The 17,493-nt window shown below is 43.3% G+C and overlaps 1 protein-coding gene across 3 annotated transcripts in view; it reads right to left on the reverse strand.

Moving 5' to 3' along the window:
• The window catches only part of LOC131193106 (zinc finger protein ZFP2-like), a 69,780-nt gene that overhangs the window by 29,838 nt on the left and 22,449 nt on the right, over positions 1–17,493 (reverse strand). Inside the window, exon 1 of one of the 3 annotated variants that reach the window (XM_058172947.1) lies at positions 13,918–13,991. The exons of 1 other annotated variant lie outside the window; for it this stretch is intronic. The gene's annotated coding sequence lies outside the window, so the exon portion shown is untranslated. Of the gene's footprint in view, positions 1–8,129; positions 8,253–13,917; positions 13,992–17,493 lie in introns of those variants that run through there. One more of the 3 variants, XM_058172948.1, reaches the window with a different exon arrangement.

Here is a 17,493-nt window from a genome sequence, read left to right on the forward strand (position 1 = left end):
CTTGTGTTTGCTCCGGGAAGTCGGGGGGGGGGGGGAAGGAGGGAGAGGGGGAGGGGAGGGGAAAAATGTAATTGTTATAAAACTTTTTCAATTAAAAAAAACAACAATGCATCTAACCCAAATAGGAAAACAATGGAATATCTCAACCTTGCCCAATCGGGCAGGCAGCTCTTCCCACCAGCTATTATTTCTATGCGCAATGGAGCCCATGCTCCACAGCCAGCCAAGCATGGACCACTGTCTCGCTACATCACTTGGCCAAGGTTTCTAGCAAAGTTCCTTCTCTCCCTCTTTCCTTTCAAAGGAGACACCAAGAATCCGATCATCCTTGTTTTTAAACTGTCTGAACCTTCAAGATCGTCATTATTTCCTGAGGTTTTGGGTTGTCATATTGTTTTTTACAGCAGTCAATCAGCTTCCCTACACTGGCCATTTTAAACACACTGGCTACACGTCTATCTAGAATAGATCATAAATGAAGAGTCGCGGTAGGAAGTAATTCTGTTTATAGCCTCAAGAGGTATAGGAAATAGTACAGGTGACCCAACCATCTCTATGGTGGGTCTAAGAAGAGACCCATTTGTTTCCCCCCCACACACAAGAAATGCAACTGGGAAGATATCTGGATCATCCTAGACTCGTGTACATAAAAATCAAAAGCCATGTGGCTTGGTGCATTTATGTCTGCTGTCCTAATTCTTTATGGCTGCGCTTAACAAAGAGCTGGAGACGGCCTGCTTTTATTAATCTAATAAAAGGACCAACTGAGTAATTGCAATATACAGAGTGCTCTCCAATCAAGCACATTGCGCTCATCGGCCAAACCATCAAGAAGGCAGTCAGAAAAACAAAAGATCGGTTTTCAAAATGCTGCTTTCCTCCAGAAAAAATAAATAAATGCCAGAGTTAGCAAATAGCACAGTTAGAAAACAGCTTTGCCTTCAGAAGCTGTGGGTGCTTCATCACTGGAGGTTTTTAAGAAGAGATTGGACAGCCACTTGTCTGAAATTGCATAGGATAGGGGCCCCCAAACTGGGGGCCACGGGCTAATTGACACCGGGTCGTGTGAATGGCCGGCCAGTGTGCACGCCTTTGCACAATTCCACTCGCACAAACGTCGGCAGGCGCTCACGGTCCTACTCGCACATCACTGTGGACTGCATACACAAACACACGCGCACACATGTGCTTGCCCCTCCCACAAAATCATCCCCTTTTCCTCCTCCCCCCACTCCAGGCCACCAATCCAGAAAGGTTGGGAAACTCTGATATAAGGTCTCCTGCTTGACCAGGGGGTTGGACTAGACTAGGGGTCACTAACCTTTCGGACCTCAGGGACCACTAAATTCATAATTCTAAATCCCACGGACCACTAATATGATCTGCCTAATGACCGGCTGGGTGGGGCGTAGCTAGGTGACCATGTGACTGGGTGGGCGTGGCCAACTCGATGTCACTCATTTTGAAGGGCACTGCGCCAGCTTCTACTCACCCCTCCCCTCCAGCCACTCCTCACCTCCCTGCTCGGGCTCCTTAGGGCCCCAATAGGAAGCAGTTGTTGGAGCTAAGCAGTTACCATGAGAAAGAGTTGGCAAAACAGCTGGTTCAGTTCAAATTGGATCTGACCGAGAAGGAGGCTCAGCAGAAGCACCTCACTGAGGACTACAAGCATAGGCTTTCCAAGCAGAGGGAAGACCTGCGGGAGTGCAAGGCCAGGTACCGGCGCCTGGCGGTTCAGTGAGCTGAGATGGTCAGCCAGTTCCAGGCCATGAGGCAGTCCCACTGGAACAAGGCCCTCCGGCTCTTCGCCACCAGCGTCACTTCCCTCTAGTCTTTGCCCGAAGCACTGCACCAGGAGGCTGAAGCAGACCCCCAAGTCGGAATTTCTGCCCCCCTCCAACCTGCACAAAAAGACCCCGAAGGGGGACACTCTTTGCAGCAACACAAACCTTCATTGCATGTATCTGTCCCAGGGGCTGTAGTTTGAGGACCCCTGATTTAGTGCAATATAAAAAATGCAAATAATTTTTCTGTGGACCACCAAAATTTTCTCATGGTCCACCAGTGGTCCATGGACCACCAGTTGGTGACCACTGAACTAGAAGACTTCCTTCCGTTCCCTCTACTCATATATGAGCAAGTTTGATTATAGGGAGCCTGCGGATTCCACTGGAATATATCTCTGAATAACAGGCTAGAATAAATAATAAGTAAAAATATACAAGGCCCGAATCAAACTAATAAGGCAAATCCATCTGTCCAGAATTTTTAATTACCTCAATTAGTAGTGCCAAATTCTATAGGTAAAGCAGACAGACTGCTCTTAAATTAGAGTCCTTCCAGGACTATAATATTTTCAGAATAACTCTTGTGAGGCAGTTCAGACTGGAGACCTACAGGTAATCCTTGATTTACAACAGTTTGCTTAGTGTCCGTTCAAAGTTCTAACGGCAAGAAGTGACCTATGACCATTTTTCGCCCTTACGAACGTTGCCACACGCCCGTGGTCACGTGATTTACATTCGGATGCTTGTCAACCGACTCACGTTTATGACAGTTGTGTAGCGTTTTGGGGTCACGTGATCCTCTTTTGCAACCTTCTGACCCGCATAGTTAATGGGGAAAACGGATTCACTTAACAACCGTGTTACTAACTTAGCAGCTGCAGTGATTCACTTAACAACCGTGGCAACAAAAGTTGTAAAACAGGGCAAAATTCACTTGTTTCACTTAGCAACGGAAAGTTTGGGTTCAATTGTGGTCATAAATTGAGGATTACCTGTAGTGAGTTTTATACCTGAGGGAAGATTTGAATCTGGCTGTTGTTATTTTTTTTGCAATCACAACGAGTCATTTGAGGGCACACTGCTACCTGACCTTGCGCTCTCCTTTTTTGGCAGTGCCTTCTTTTTGCTTAAATCACAAACTCCAGGAACTGGCTGGGGGTGGGGAATTGCCCTTTTGAACACCAAAACCCAGAGAGAAACCTAAAATAATTTCAAAAATACAAAAAAACCTTTTTGCAAATTTCTCCCAGAGTCACTGGGAGGTAGGAGATATGTACGTTTAATCAACTATTAATATGAACTCCGTTCATTATGGAGATGCTGAGTCATCCAGGACATGGTTGAAAACATCTGGTTTAAAGCATCTGAGAGAACTGTAAACAGAAAGCTTTGCAAACAGAGAGTTAACCGATCAAAAGTGCATTTAATGAATAACAACCCTGTCTGAAGAGATCTAATAAGAGCTGTAGAGGGTTTTTGGCTTGTTTGTTTTTGCTTTTCAATCAATCAGAATAGAGCTGGAAGGGACCTTGAAGGTCTTCTTGTCCAACCCCCTGCTCAAAGAAGAGAACCTATACCAGGGGTGTCAAACTCGATTTAATTGAGGGCCGCATCAGGGTTGTATCCAGTGATGGGATTCAATTTTTTTTTACTACCGGTTCTGTGGGCGTGGCTTGGTGGGCGTGGCAGGGGAAGGATACTGTAAAACCTCCATTCCCTCCCATTCCAGGGGAAGGATACTGCAAAATCCCCATTCCCTCCCCACTCCAGGGGAAGGATACTGCAAAATCCCCATTCCCTCCCCACTCCAGGGGAAGCTTACTGAAAAATCCCCATTTCCTCTCGATCAGCTGGGAGTCGGGAAGTAGAGAATAGATGGGGCCAGTCAGAGGAGGTATTTACCAGTTCTCCAAACTACTCAAAATTTCCCCTACTGGTTCTCCAGAACTGGTCAGAACCTGAATACCACCTCTGGTTGTATCTGACCTTGGGAGGGGGGGGCGTGGCCTGCTTAACATCACTCATATCAGGAGTACCTGTGGTGGCCCAAGTGCTCTGCCAACGAAATCGGGCTCCCGAACTCAGTTTTCATCTGGGACGGCCTCCCGCAACCCTCTGTCAGTAAAAACGGAGCTCGGAAGGGCTGCATTTTCGCTGCCAGAGGCACTGTGGGCCGGTCCTTCACGGCTTCTGCAAGCCAGATCTAAGCACCCCGTGAGAGCTTTTCAGACAAGCATCCATTTCAGACAAGTAACTGTCCAGTCTCATCTTAAAAACTTCCAGCGATGAAGCATTGATAACATCTGGAGGCAAGTTGTTCCATTGGTTAATTGTCCTCAGTGTCAGGAAGTTCCTCCTCAATTCCAGGTTGCTTCTCTCCTTGATTAGTTTCCATCCATTGTTTCTTGTCTTGCCTTCTGGTGCTTTGGAGAATAAGTTGACCCTCTCTTCTTTGTTTCTTTTCCTTGAAGATGTTTTTGCTTCTCATCCAAGAAGCTTCTTCAGAACCTCCAGAACTGAAGAAGTTTCTTGGATGACAAACGAAACGTCTTCAAGAAAAAAAAAACCAAGACTGGCAAAAATGTTTAAAGATAAATCAACTAAACGTTGGAAATGTCAACAGACACCAGAGTTGTATTATCATTTGTGGTGGACATGCACCAGAGCACTACATACCAGAACAACTAGACACAAGAACAGTTTTTTCCCGAAGGCCATCACTCTGCTAAACAAATAATTCCATCAACACTGTCAAACTATTTACTGAATCTGCACTACTATTAATCTTCTCATAGTTCCCATCACCAGTCTCTTTCCATTTATGACTGTATGACTATAACTTGTTGCTGGCAATCCTTATGATTGATATTGATATATTGACCATCAATTGTGTTGTAAATGTTGTACCTTGATGAACGTATCTTTTCTTTTATGTACACTGAGAGCATATGCACCAAGACAAATTCCTTGTGTGTCCAATCACACTTGGCCAATAAAAATTCTATTCTTCTATTCTATGTGGGGAAGCAAAAAAATACAGGCAATAATTCGTATATGGCTGGAGAAGATGATGCAACAACAACAACAATTTAAAACCGGAATTGTTCCTGTTGGGGATTTTACCAGGAATTTATAGTAAAGAAACTGTATATTTGATTATTCATGTAATAACTGCAGATAGAATTGTCTTTACACAAAATTGGAAAAGTGAAGAGATCCCTGAAAAAGCGATTAAGGAAATATTAGAATGTGCAGAAATGAAATGAATAGATTAACACTTGCAATTCAAGAAAAGAAGAATCAGATTATTATAATATATGGGAGTTATTTTATCAACGATTAGAGAATAAATATGAAAGCAATGTATTGTAAAAATGATAAGTAAAGAAGAGAAATATTAGGTTTATGTTATTTTATCAGTATTATTATTATTATTTACTATTAATATAAGAATGAATGTAAGAAATGAATATGGTGGTAAGTTTAATTGTTAAGACATAAAGAATTTTATACCCAGATGACACACTGTTTAATGTAGGATGGAATGTTTCTATTAAAAGAAAATAAAAAATATATATAATATATCCCTTTGGGATCAACTCCATTCCCCATCATCCACTGCACATCAGTGGCCCATTTCTTGCAATCCTTCTAGCAGATTATAAGCACCCATTTAAATGAGGGAAAAGCTCTTTTTGAATTCTAGGGCCTGACAGCTGAGATCCACACAACCACTGAAAACTCTACAGCTCTTATTAGATCTCTTCAGACGGGGATGTTATTCATTAAATGTGCTTCTGATAGCTTAATTCTCTGTTTGCAAAGTTTTCTGTTTACAGTTCTCTCCATTCCCCGGGAGATGCTTTAAACCAGATGTTTTCAAACTTGTTCAGGCTGCCAAACCTGTTAGTTTATATATATATCGTCGCCAAGACACTTCCAATTTTACACGGGAGAAAACCCGAATAACCAAAGACCTATATATATATAGGTCTCATTCGTCATCTTCAGGCTTCAGCTTCGTGCTTCTGGGAGCAATGTGTGATTGCAGCTGTTTCTTCCTTTTTAACTGCTAGTGGGGGTTTGAACTGATTGGGTGGGAGCTTGGCTGTGCTCTGATTGGATGGGGGTGTGTCCTGTTTGGGTGAGGGCTTGGTTGTGCTCAGATTAGTCTGAGTTGCAGGGGGATTTGAGCTGGTGAGCTGCATTGCTGTTATTTGGCTTCATGTTCGTGGTCATGCTACATCTTCATAGTGGGTGTCAGTCTGCTGCATGTATGGATTGGAGGGGTTTGAAATGGCTAATGTTGCAGCTGTGGTCTGGCTTCTGGTCCTTGGTCGTGCTTCATGATCAGTGTGGGTTTGGGTCTGCTTTCTGGGTGGATGTGTGGTGGTGACATCCTGTGTGGAGCTCGTGAGTGTGGGTCTCGTGTCATTCCTCGTGTTAGGGACTCGTTTGTCACTCATGTCACTCGCTAAATGAATCAAAAATTGGAATTAAGATTGCTGGGAGAAATATCCTCAGAAATGCAGATGATACCACTCTAATGGCAGGAAGCGAAGAGGAACTAAAGAGCCTCTTGATGCGGGTGAAGGAGGAGAGTGCAAAAGTTGGCTTGAAACTCAACATTAGCTAAGATCATGGCATCCGGAACCTCTCAATTCCTGGCAGACAGATGGGGAAGAAATGGAGGTAGTGACAGATTTTATTTTCCTGGGCTCCAAGATCACCACAGATGGGGACTGCAGCCAAGAAATTAAAAGACGCTTGCTCCTGGGGAGGAAAGCTATGGCAAATCTAGACAGCGTAATAAAAAGCAGAGACATCACCCTGCCAACAAAAGTGCGTATAGTCAAGGCTATGGTTTTCCCAGTTGCACTGTATGGCTGTGAAAGTTGGACCATAAGGAAGACTGAGCGCCAAAAAATTGAGGCCTTTGAACTATGGTGCTGGAGAAGACTCCTGAGAGTCCCTTGGATTGAAAGGCGATCAAACAAGTCAGTCCTAGAGGAGATCAACTCTGACTGCTCTTTAAAAGGCCAGATCCTGAAGATGAAACTCAAATACTTTGGCCACCTAATGAGAAGAAAGGACTCACTGGAGAAGAGCCTAATGCTGGGAAAGATTGAGGGCAAAAGAAGAAGGGGACGACAGAGAACGAGGTGGCTGGATGGAATCACTGAAGCAGTAGGCGTGAGCTTAAATGGGCCCCAGAGGATGGTACAGGACAGGAAGGCCTGGAGGAACGTTGTCCATGGGGTCGCGATGGGTCGGACATGACTTCGCAACTAACAACAACAACAATGCTTTGCCGTGCATCAAAATACATGGAAATTGACATCAACAAAATGATAACATCTGTGCATGGGAGCCTTTCCAGGCAGTGTCCATTCAGCCTAAGCCTGCCTAGGCATGCCCAAAACTGTACCAGTTCCACAAATGCTATGCAAATATGCCCCAGTGCATGCCTGAACATGCATGAGCTGCACAAAGCATCTTACAACAAAAGCAAAAATCAGTAAACTTAAAATCTACATAAGAAGAAATTACAAAACTACAAGATTTCTATAAAAAGGTAAGTGATAGGTTAAATTTCAGGTTAGTTTCAGGATTAACAGCCAAAAAACTATAAGATACACATACACCCAAAAGTGATCCAGAAGCAAAAACTTTTGTTATCCAGGGCATGAACTCAACCTCTTTACAGTACTGTCTCGTGCGTGTAGGTGTGCACATTTTGGGTCTCTATTATACATCTATACTTAGTCGTGGATGTTATGTGTGCAAGGTGTGCACACCTACACCCACCGATTTTACAATCATCAGACAGCAGTTTGCCTGGCAGGCAACTTCGAAGGTAGCGCAACCCACAACAAGTCTCCCACTATTTAAAGATAAGACTCCAAAGAGTCCATGACAGATCCCCACGACTTTTATGTTTCCGCTACCAGAGGTGGGAAAGGCTTGGAAAACCAGGAAAAATGGGACTACATTTTTTTAAAAAAAATCCCTCCTCCGATAGGAAAAGCTACAGGAACCAATCAAAGTCAAAACGTCGGATTGGAAATCTGATTTATTTTTTTTATTTTTTTGGAAGTTGTTGCTTTTTGTAACCACAATAAACACACCAGCAGGGAGGGGCGCCCCGGGCAGCCTTCCCTACCCATTGCCAGGATCAGAGATCGCAGTTTCCTGCCTTGTTTATTTCTAGGCTGGCTTTTTCTACCCCGCTTTGCAATTTGGGGTTCCTCTGCACACAAACCCCACCTTCCTCTCTTTCTCCCCCTCCCCAAATCACCGCCTCTCCCTCCCCCCTTTCCTCTCCCCGCGCCAGGCACTCACCTGCCTTCGCTCGCCCGCAAAGCTTCATTCAAAACCTCACTTTTGCAAGAGAGAGACAGAGACAGACAGACAGGAAGTGCCGTATTTATTTATGGGATCCAATTCTCTCCCCTTATTCTCCCACCCCACCCCGAAATCTCCTGCCCCTCTAGCCGCGCCAGCTTCATGGTTTCCACCCTTTAGAGGCCGAAACCAGCGGCGAGTTCTGCTTTGGCCGGAGGAATAAATGGAGGAGGGTCTCCTGTTTGAAAGAGGGGCCCACAACGCCCTCTCTCCCCCCCCCCGTGCACTTTGCGTTTTAGGGGTCTCCTTGGGGTGGGGTGGGGGCTGCACCCGCAAAGTAGAGGAGGTCCATTTATTTATTTATTTATTTTGTCACAACAATATATGTAGGTATCATACAAAAGATTATATAGTATATAAACACATATATGAGTAAATATAAGGAGGTATAAGTATATATATATATAGGAAGAAGAAAAGAAAAAAAAGCAATAGGACAGGAACGGTAGGCACGTTTGTGCGCTTATGCACGCCCCTTATGGTCCTCTTAGGAATGGGGTGAGGTCAATAGTAGAAAGTTTTTGGATAAAACTTTTAGGATTATGGGAAGAGACCACAGAGTCAGGTAAAGTATTCCAAGCACTGATGATTCTGTTACAGAAGTCATATTTTCTGCAATCTAGATTAAAGCGGTTGACATTAAGTTTAAATCTATTAGTTGCTCTAGTATTATTGCAATTAAAGCTGAAGTAGTCTTTAACAGGAAGGACATTACAATAGATGATTCTGTGAGTTAAGCTTAGGTCATGTCGAAGGCGATGGAGTTCCAAGTTTTCTAAGCCTAGGATTTCAAGTCTGGTGGGATAGGGTATTTTATTGTTTTCAGAGGAATTTATGGCCACACAGATCATATAGTCCAGGGGTCTCCAACCTTGGCAACTTTAAGCCTGGAGGACTTCAACTCCCAGAATTGACTTTGCTTATGCAAAGCTGGCTGGGGAATTCTGGGAGTTGAAGTCCTCCAGGCTTAAAGTTGCCAAGGTTGGAGACCCCTGATATAGTCGATGGCTTGGATCCTTAATTCTTTTTCTTTTTTTTCTAAAGTTCAACTGTACTTCTCAAGCTTGCTTCTGGGGAGGAAAGCTATGGCAAGAGGCAAAAGCAGAGACATCACCCTGCCAATAAAAGTGGGTATAGTCAAGCTATGGTGTTCCCAGTTGCAATGTATGGCTGTGAAAGTTGGCCCACAAGAAAGGCTGAGCGCCAAAGAATGGAGGCCTTTGAACTCTGGTGCTGGAGAAGACTCCTGTGAGTCCCTTGGTCTGCCAGGAGATCAAACCGGTCAGTCCTAGAGGAGATCAACCCTGACTGCTTTTTAGAAGGCCAGATCCTGAAGATGAAACTGAAATACTTTGGCCACCTAATGAGAAGGAAGGACTCACTGGAGAAGAGCCTAATGCTGGGAAAGATTGAGGGCAAAAGAAGGAGATGACAGAGAATGAGGTGGCTGGATGGAGTCACTGAAGCAATAGGCGTGAGCTTAAATGGACTCCAGAGGATGGTAGAGGACAGGAAGGCCTGGAGGAACATGGGATTGTGATGGGTTGGACACGACTTCGCAACTAACAACAACAACAACAACAAATGTAACAGAATAACGGAATAACAGAGTTGGAAGGGACCATGGAGCTCTTCTAATCCAACCCCCTGCTCAGGCAGGAAACCCTACATCAGTTCAGACAAATGGTTGTCTAATCTTATCTTAAAAACCTCCGGTGCTGCAGCACCCACAACTTCTGGAGGCAAGTCACTCGATTAATTGGTCTAACAGTTAGGAAATTTCTCCTTAGTTCTAGATTGCTTCTCTCCTTCATTAGTTTCCATTCATTGCTTTTGTTCCTGCCTTTAGGTGGTCTGGAGATTAGATTGACTCCCCTCTTCTTTGTGGCAGCCCCTTAGAAGACTGCTATCATGTCACCCCTAGTCCTTCTTTTCACTAGACCAGACAGGCCCAATTCCAGCAACCGTTCTTCATATGTTTTAGCCTTTAGTCCCAATCATCTTTACTGTTCTTCTCTGCACTTTTTCCTAGAGTCTCAACATGTTTTTTGTATCGTGGTGACCAAAATTGGATGCAGTATTCTAAGTTTTAATAAGGACTTATAAAGTGGTATTAACACTTCACGTGATCTTGATTCTATCCCTCTGTTAAACTTCAGACTTCAGAGGATAATTAGAACTGCAGAAAAAATAATTGCTACCAACCTGCCTTCCATTGAGGACCTGTATACTGCACGAATCAAGAAGAGGGCCGTGAAAATATTTGCAGATCACTCGCATCCTGGACATAAACTGTTTCAACTCCTACCCTCAAAACGACGCTATAGAGCACTGCACACCAGAACAACTAGACACAAGAACAGTTTTTTCCCGAAGGCCATCACTCTGCTAAACAAATAATTCCATCAACATTGTCAGACTATTTACTGAATCTGCACTACTATTAATCGTTTCATAGTTCCCATCACCAATCTCTTTCCACTTATGACTGTATGACTATAACTTGTTGCTGGTAATCCTTATGATTTATATTGATATATTGACCATCAATTGTGTTGTAAATGTTGTACCTTGATGAACGTATCTTTTCTTTTATGTACACTGAGAGCATATGCACCAAGACAAATTCCTTGTGTTTCCAATCACACTTGGCCAATAAAATTCTATTCTATTCTATTCTATTCTATTCTATTCTATTCTATTCTATTCTATTCTATTCTATTCTATTCTATTCTATTCTATTCTATGTGTCTGCGCCAACTCAGAAAGCTCAAACTGCCCAGGGAGCTGCTGATTCAGTTCTACAGAGGAATTATTGAGTCTGTCATTTGCACCTCTATAACTGTCTGGTTCGGTTCTGCAACCCAACAAGAAAGACACAGACTTCAGAGGATAATTAGAACTGCAGAAAAAATAATTGCTATCAACCTGCCTTCCATTGAGGACCTGTATACTGCACGAATCAAGAAGAGGGCCGTGAAAATATTTGCAGATCCCTCACATCCAGGACATAAACTGTTTCAACTCCTACCCTCAAAACGACGCTATAGAACACTGCACAACAGAACAACTAGACACAAGAACAGTTTTTTCCCCGAAGGCCATCACTCTGCTAAACAATTCCCTCAACACTGTCAAACTATTTACTAAATCTGCACTACTCTTAATCTTCTCATCGTTCCCATCACCAATCTCTTTCCACTTATGACTGTATGACTGTAACTTGTTGCTGGCAATCCTTATGATTTATATTGATATATTGACCATCAATTGTGTTGTAAATGTTGTACCTTGATGAACGTATCTTTTCTTTTATGTACACTGAGAGCATATGCACCAAGACAAATTCCTTGTGTGTCCAATCACACTTGGCCAATAAAAAATTCTATTCTTCTATTCTATTCTTAATGCAGCCTAGAACTGCATTGGCTTTTTTGGAAGCTGCAGCACACGGCTGGCTCATATTTAAGTGATTGTGTGCTAGGACTCCAAGGTCCCTTTAGCTATTTGTACTATGTCAGGCTTCCAGGGGCCACATATGGGGGTTGGAGACTGAGAGGGTTGAACCCTTCAATTGGACTCATGTCTGTGAAAATTCCCTTCAGCAGAAGACCTGAGGGTATTTCTGCATCCTTTAATTCAATTTTTCTTAAATGAGGTATGTCTAGGACTAGGCTATGAAAGAGAAGGGTTAAGAGGGACATGATAGCTCCAGTACACTTGAGGATTTGTCTCAAAGAAGAGAGGGTTGAGTTATTCTCTAGGGCACCAAAGGGTAAGACAAGAAGTAATGGGTGGGAGCTTGTCAAAGAGAGATCCACCCTAGAAGGAAGGAGGAATTTTCTGATGGTGAGAAGAATTAATCAATGGAATATCTTGCCTCTTGGGAGTTGTGGGTGATCCATCACTGAAGATTTTCAAAAATAGATTGGACAACCATTTGACAGATGTATAAGGTCTCCTACCTTGGGCATGGAGTTAGACTAGACGACCTTCAAGGTCTCTTCCAGCCCTATGTTTCTATATTCTTAGCAATTTAAAGATGTGGAGACTTCAACTGCCAAAATCCCACAGTCAGCATAATTTACACTGATCAAGCATTACAGTTGCATGTAAATTAACCTCTAACCACCTCCCCATATAAGCACCCATTCTCAATGCAAAAACAGAAGTTCAAAAATGTTACCCCCATCTTCAGATTTAAGACTGCCCCCTCTGACTTTGACTCTAAGCCATAAACCATGATTTTGAAAACACAATGGCTGGGATCATTGCATGGAACAGTAAGCTATAATTAAATCATCTTGAGATTGATATACCTAACTTGAAACAAACTAGCCTTTGTTAAACTATCAAAAATATTTGTTACAGCTAAGCTGTCAAGTGGAGAAATCTCTCTAGGAAATAGGCAAGTATAGTGAAATAGGAGTGGAGTTTTAAGAAGCTATCTTTCAGCTAGCATCAGGTTTTCCTTTGTAATCAGTAAACCAGCTGTTTCATTCTTTCCCCCAAAATCAACATGTTGAGATAGACCTTCTGTGAACATGGAGGTTCTCAATACAGGTAATCCTTGATTTACAATCACAATTGAGCACAGCATTTCCACTGCTAAGCAAATCATTTTTTTTTTAAAGAGCTGCAATCTGACCATTTGAGTTTTTGGAAAACTACGGCTTACAGACAAGTGAAATCTAAGGCCGGACATCCTCTGATTTTCTTTTAGGTCAACTCCACAACTCCGTCTCAAGAGACCTGCAGAGAATCTATAAAGCCTTAGTAAGACCACACTTAAGAGTATTGCATCCAGTTTTGGTCACCACACTATAAAAAAGATACTCAGACTCTAGAAAGAGTGCAGAGAAGAGCAACGAAGAGGATTAGAGGACTGGAGGCTAAAACATATGATGACCAGTTGGTGAATTGGGCATGGCTTAGTCTAGTGAAGAGGACCAGAGGAGACATGATAGCTGTGTTCCAATATTTGAAGGGCTGTCACAGAGAGAAGGGGTTCAGGCTATTTTCCAAAGCACCTGAAGGCCGGACAAGGGATAATAGATGGAAACTGATCAAGGACAGATTCAACCTGGAAATAATAATTTTCTGAGTGAGAACAATAAACCAGTGAAACAGCTTTGCCTTCAGAAGTTGTGGGAGCTTCATCAATGGAGGCTTTCAAGAAGAGACTGGACTGCCATTTGTCAGAAATGATGTAGGGTCTCCTGCTTGGGCGCGGGATGGTGGTGGTAGTGGTTAGACTAGATGACCTCCAAGGCCCCTTCCAACTCTTGTTATTCTGTTAATCCGAAGCTTTGGTGAACATGAAAATAGAGGCGTGACCTCCCACCAGCCCCGCCCCTTTCGAACCTCCGCGGGATCATGTCAAGATTCATCGAAGAAAGAGACGCCGCTTGCAACTCAACGGCTCCGATGCGCTTTTTGACGCCTCCACGCCGCCCTTTTTATGCCTTTCCCCGCACCTGCATTGCGGAGCTGTGTGCTATGCTTGAACATGGAGGTTCAATTTTCTATAGGAATAGTGAGCTCTGCAAGGACCAACTGTTGTATATTCTCCTTTACCAGGAGAGAGTTAAATAAGTGCAGGTTTTTTAAAAAATAAATTATTTACTTAAGGATAATTTCCCTTTAACCTCCCCCCCCACTCCCCCTTCCTGGATTTCTTATTCTCTGATCTTTTCTTTTTCTGAAAGTTTCAAATGTAACTTACCCTTTCCGAACTGTTGAGATTCGCCCAGCAAAATTAAAGAACGACAACAGCGAACTAAAAGTTTTATCCAAAGGAGCTACAGGAAAAGGAATTCAGGAAGAGGAAGAGGGGGGGGGAATCTATTTTCTGGATCTGCTCTAGCTGCTGAACTTTGTGTGTTTAACCCGTTCAGTTTCTTGGAAAGTTTCACTAACATGGTTGTAAAATGATCTCCCAACCAATCCTGCTTCCTGATGCAGAATTCAGGGGCCAGAGCAGCATTTTACAGCACAGATTTAAAGCAACATTGAAACAAAAAAAAAAAAAAGTATTGTATTTGTAATAATGATTTCCATTTTGGAATAAATTCTCCTAGGGATTAACTTTAGTTAGCCTTTGTTATAACTGTATCCAAAAAACTGTTCAGAACTGGCCCTAAAGTGGTTTTGAGGAAGTGTCTTTAAACTGGATCCAGGTACAAAGGACTTTCCAGCAGTGTGCATGACAAGAAATACGGGTAGTCTTCCACTTACAACGGTTCATTTAGTGATCATTCAAGGTTACAATGGCATTGAAAAAAGTGACATGTGACCGTTTTCCCACAGTTACGACCTTTGCAGATTCCCCATGGTCATGTGATCAAAATTCAGATGCTTGGCAACTGACTCATATTTATGACTGTTGCTGTGTCCAGGGGTCATGTGATCCCCTTTTGCAACCTGATAAGCAAAGTCAATGAAGAAGCCAAATTCACTTAACAAATGTGTTACTAACTTAACAAGTGCAGTCATTCACTTAACAACTGTGGCAAGAAAAGTCGTAAAATGGGGCAAAACTCACTTTTTTTTTTGGTTTACATTTATACCCCGCCCTTCTCCGAAGACTCAGGGCGGCTTACAGTGTATAAGGCAATAGTCTCATTCTATTTGTATATTTTTTACAAAGTCAACTTATTGCTCCCCCCCAACAATCTGGGTCCTCATTTTACCTACCTTATAAAGGATGGAAGGCTGAGTCAACCTCGGGCCGGGCTTGAACCTGCAGTAATTGCAGGCTCTGTGTTCTAATAACAGACTTAACAAAGTCTCACTTAGCAACAGAAATGTTGGCCTCAATTGTGGTTGTAAATCAAGGATTATCTGTATCAGGAGTACCTCACTTCGGCAATTTCCTGCAGCACTCCCTACTGCTATCATAAGTGAGGACTTCATTGCAATTTCCCGCTGGCTTCTAATAAGCAAAGGCAACAAGTAAGTATCAGGAAGTTACAAGTCCTGGGGAAATTGGCAAACAGGCTGGCAAATAGATAAGTGGCTGTTCTGCAAGGATAGCTGGAGTGGTTGCCAACGACTGTAGGAGTGTACCCCAGTGCCTGCTGTGGTACCTGCATTATGTGGCTAGGCAGGTAGATATGCACTATGGAGTGAGGGCAGACCGGTGCTGTGGGTGCTCCTTAAGAGAGAATGTGATAAGGGTGTAAGTAACTTTTGACCTTTCCTGTTGGCTTCTTCATATTTTTTTTTAATTTACATTTATATCCCGCCCTTCTCCGAAGACTCAGGGCGGCTTACAGTGTATAAGGCAATAGTCTCATTCTATTTGTATATTTTTACAAAGTCAACTTATTGCCCCCCCAACAATCTGGGTCCTCATTTTACCTACCTTATAAAGGATGGAAGGCTGAGTCAACCTTGGGCCGGGCTTGAACCTGCAGTAATTGCAGGCTGCTGTGTTTTAATAACAGACTTCTACAGCCTGAGCTACCATGGCCCCAATCATTGACCTTCCTTGTGGGAAGTCAACAGGGAAGGTTGCAAGTTGTGGTTCCACAACCATGGGAGAAGGATGGGAGAAAGATGGGATGGAATAAGATGGGATGCGATGGGATCAGGGGTGAAATCCAGCAGGTCCTGACAGGTGCTGGAGAACCAGCAGCGGAAATGTTGAGTAGTTCGGAGAACCAGCAAAAATCACCTGTGGCTGGCCTCAGAGTGGGGAGGGAATGGGGATTTTGCAGTATCCTTCCCCTGCCATCCCCACATAGCCACACCCACCAAGCCACACCCACAGAACCAGTAGTAAAAAAAATTGAATTTCACCACGGGATGGGATGGGATGGGAAGGGAAGGGGCGGGAAAGGATAGGATAGAATTCTTTATTGGCCAAGTATGATTGGACACACAAGGAATTTGTCTTTGGTACATAAGCTCTCAGTGTACCAACAAGTAACAAATGATGAATCATTACCATAATCATAAAATTAAAATTAAAACCTCACCCGAAGAGGTTGCAGAAAAAATGCTTTTAAAAGCCTCTGACAATCCCAGCTGAGCCGCACAATCATCAGAGGCTTTTTTTTTTACTTTTAAAAGCAATTTTTTCAGCCGAAGAAAAAATGCTTTTAAAAGTAAAAAAAAAACAACCCTCTGATGATTGCACAGCTCAACTGGGCATGGGTGGGGGGGCAGGGATTTTTGCTACCGGTTCTCCGAACCACCCGCCGCCATTGCTACCGGATCGGGCGATCCAGTCCAAACTCAGAACATTTCACCCCTGGTTTGAAGCCATTTTTAAAAATGCATCCCTCCTTTCTGCAAGTTGGACAGGAAGAAAGAGCTGGAAAATGCCAGAATCAGTAAAGTTCATTATTAGCATAGTAAAAACCAAAAAAGGAGAGAGCTTATAGATAAGGAAGTGCACCCCTCATAATAATACTAATTTAAAAAAAACTTTGAAATCTGCCTATGATACTTGAAAAATGCCCAGTGGAATCAGCGACTTCAACTTTCACAATATTTGCAGCTCACTCATCAGAGGCACAGAGTGGCTGGATTGATGTACAATTGAAATTGAAAATTTAAATTTAAATTTACACTGACGAGGAAAACAGATCAGTCATAGTGTTAAGTTCTGGAAGTAACGAGGCTGGAGACCAGGGTAGTGACAACAGCTCTTTAATATAGGGTGAACCCAGCAACAGGCTGGGGGAAAAACCTCTCCTTTTATACAGTTCTGCTGGAGGCTTCGTCCAATCAGCAACGTGCTGATTTCCCGCTCAAATATTTAAAGGTACAAACATGAATACATAACACTCCTCCCCTCCCAGAAAACACTTTGCCTCTATTTACATTTTATTTACATGTCCTTATTTGACGTAGTCACGCAAATAACCTGGGCGTCTCCTAGTTCTTTCAGACCTGCGGTTCAGTTCTGGGTGGTGTTTTGAGCTGGTCGGAGGGCTGTTTTCCTCCCAGCTCTTTCTCTAGGCCAACGGGCCCTGGATTATTTGCAGACTCTTTTCTTGGCCATCCGGCCTTGGATTACTTTGTGATTTTCCTGCCGATTCCCTCGAACCTGATGGCGTCGCTGGACCTCCGGGACCTCAGCTAAGTCTTGCGCCCGGTTATGGTCAGCTGTGGGTTCAAATAAGGATTGGTCACTATCTGTCTCGTTTGGTTCGGGTTGCTCTGTTATTCGCTTCCTTATCTGATCTATGTGGCGCCTCCATACTCGGTTGTCTTGTAACTCACCAAGTATGACTTTGGACCGGTCGCTTATGATTTGCCCTGCGAGCCAACTTGGGCCGTCCCCATAGTT

Source organism: Ahaetulla prasina, chromosome 2 (assembly GCF_028640845.1).
Source record: "Ahaetulla prasina isolate Xishuangbanna chromosome 2, ASM2864084v1, whole genome shotgun sequence".
NCBI classification, from domain to species: domain Eukaryota; kingdom Metazoa; phylum Chordata; class Lepidosauria; order Squamata; family Colubridae; genus Ahaetulla; species Ahaetulla prasina.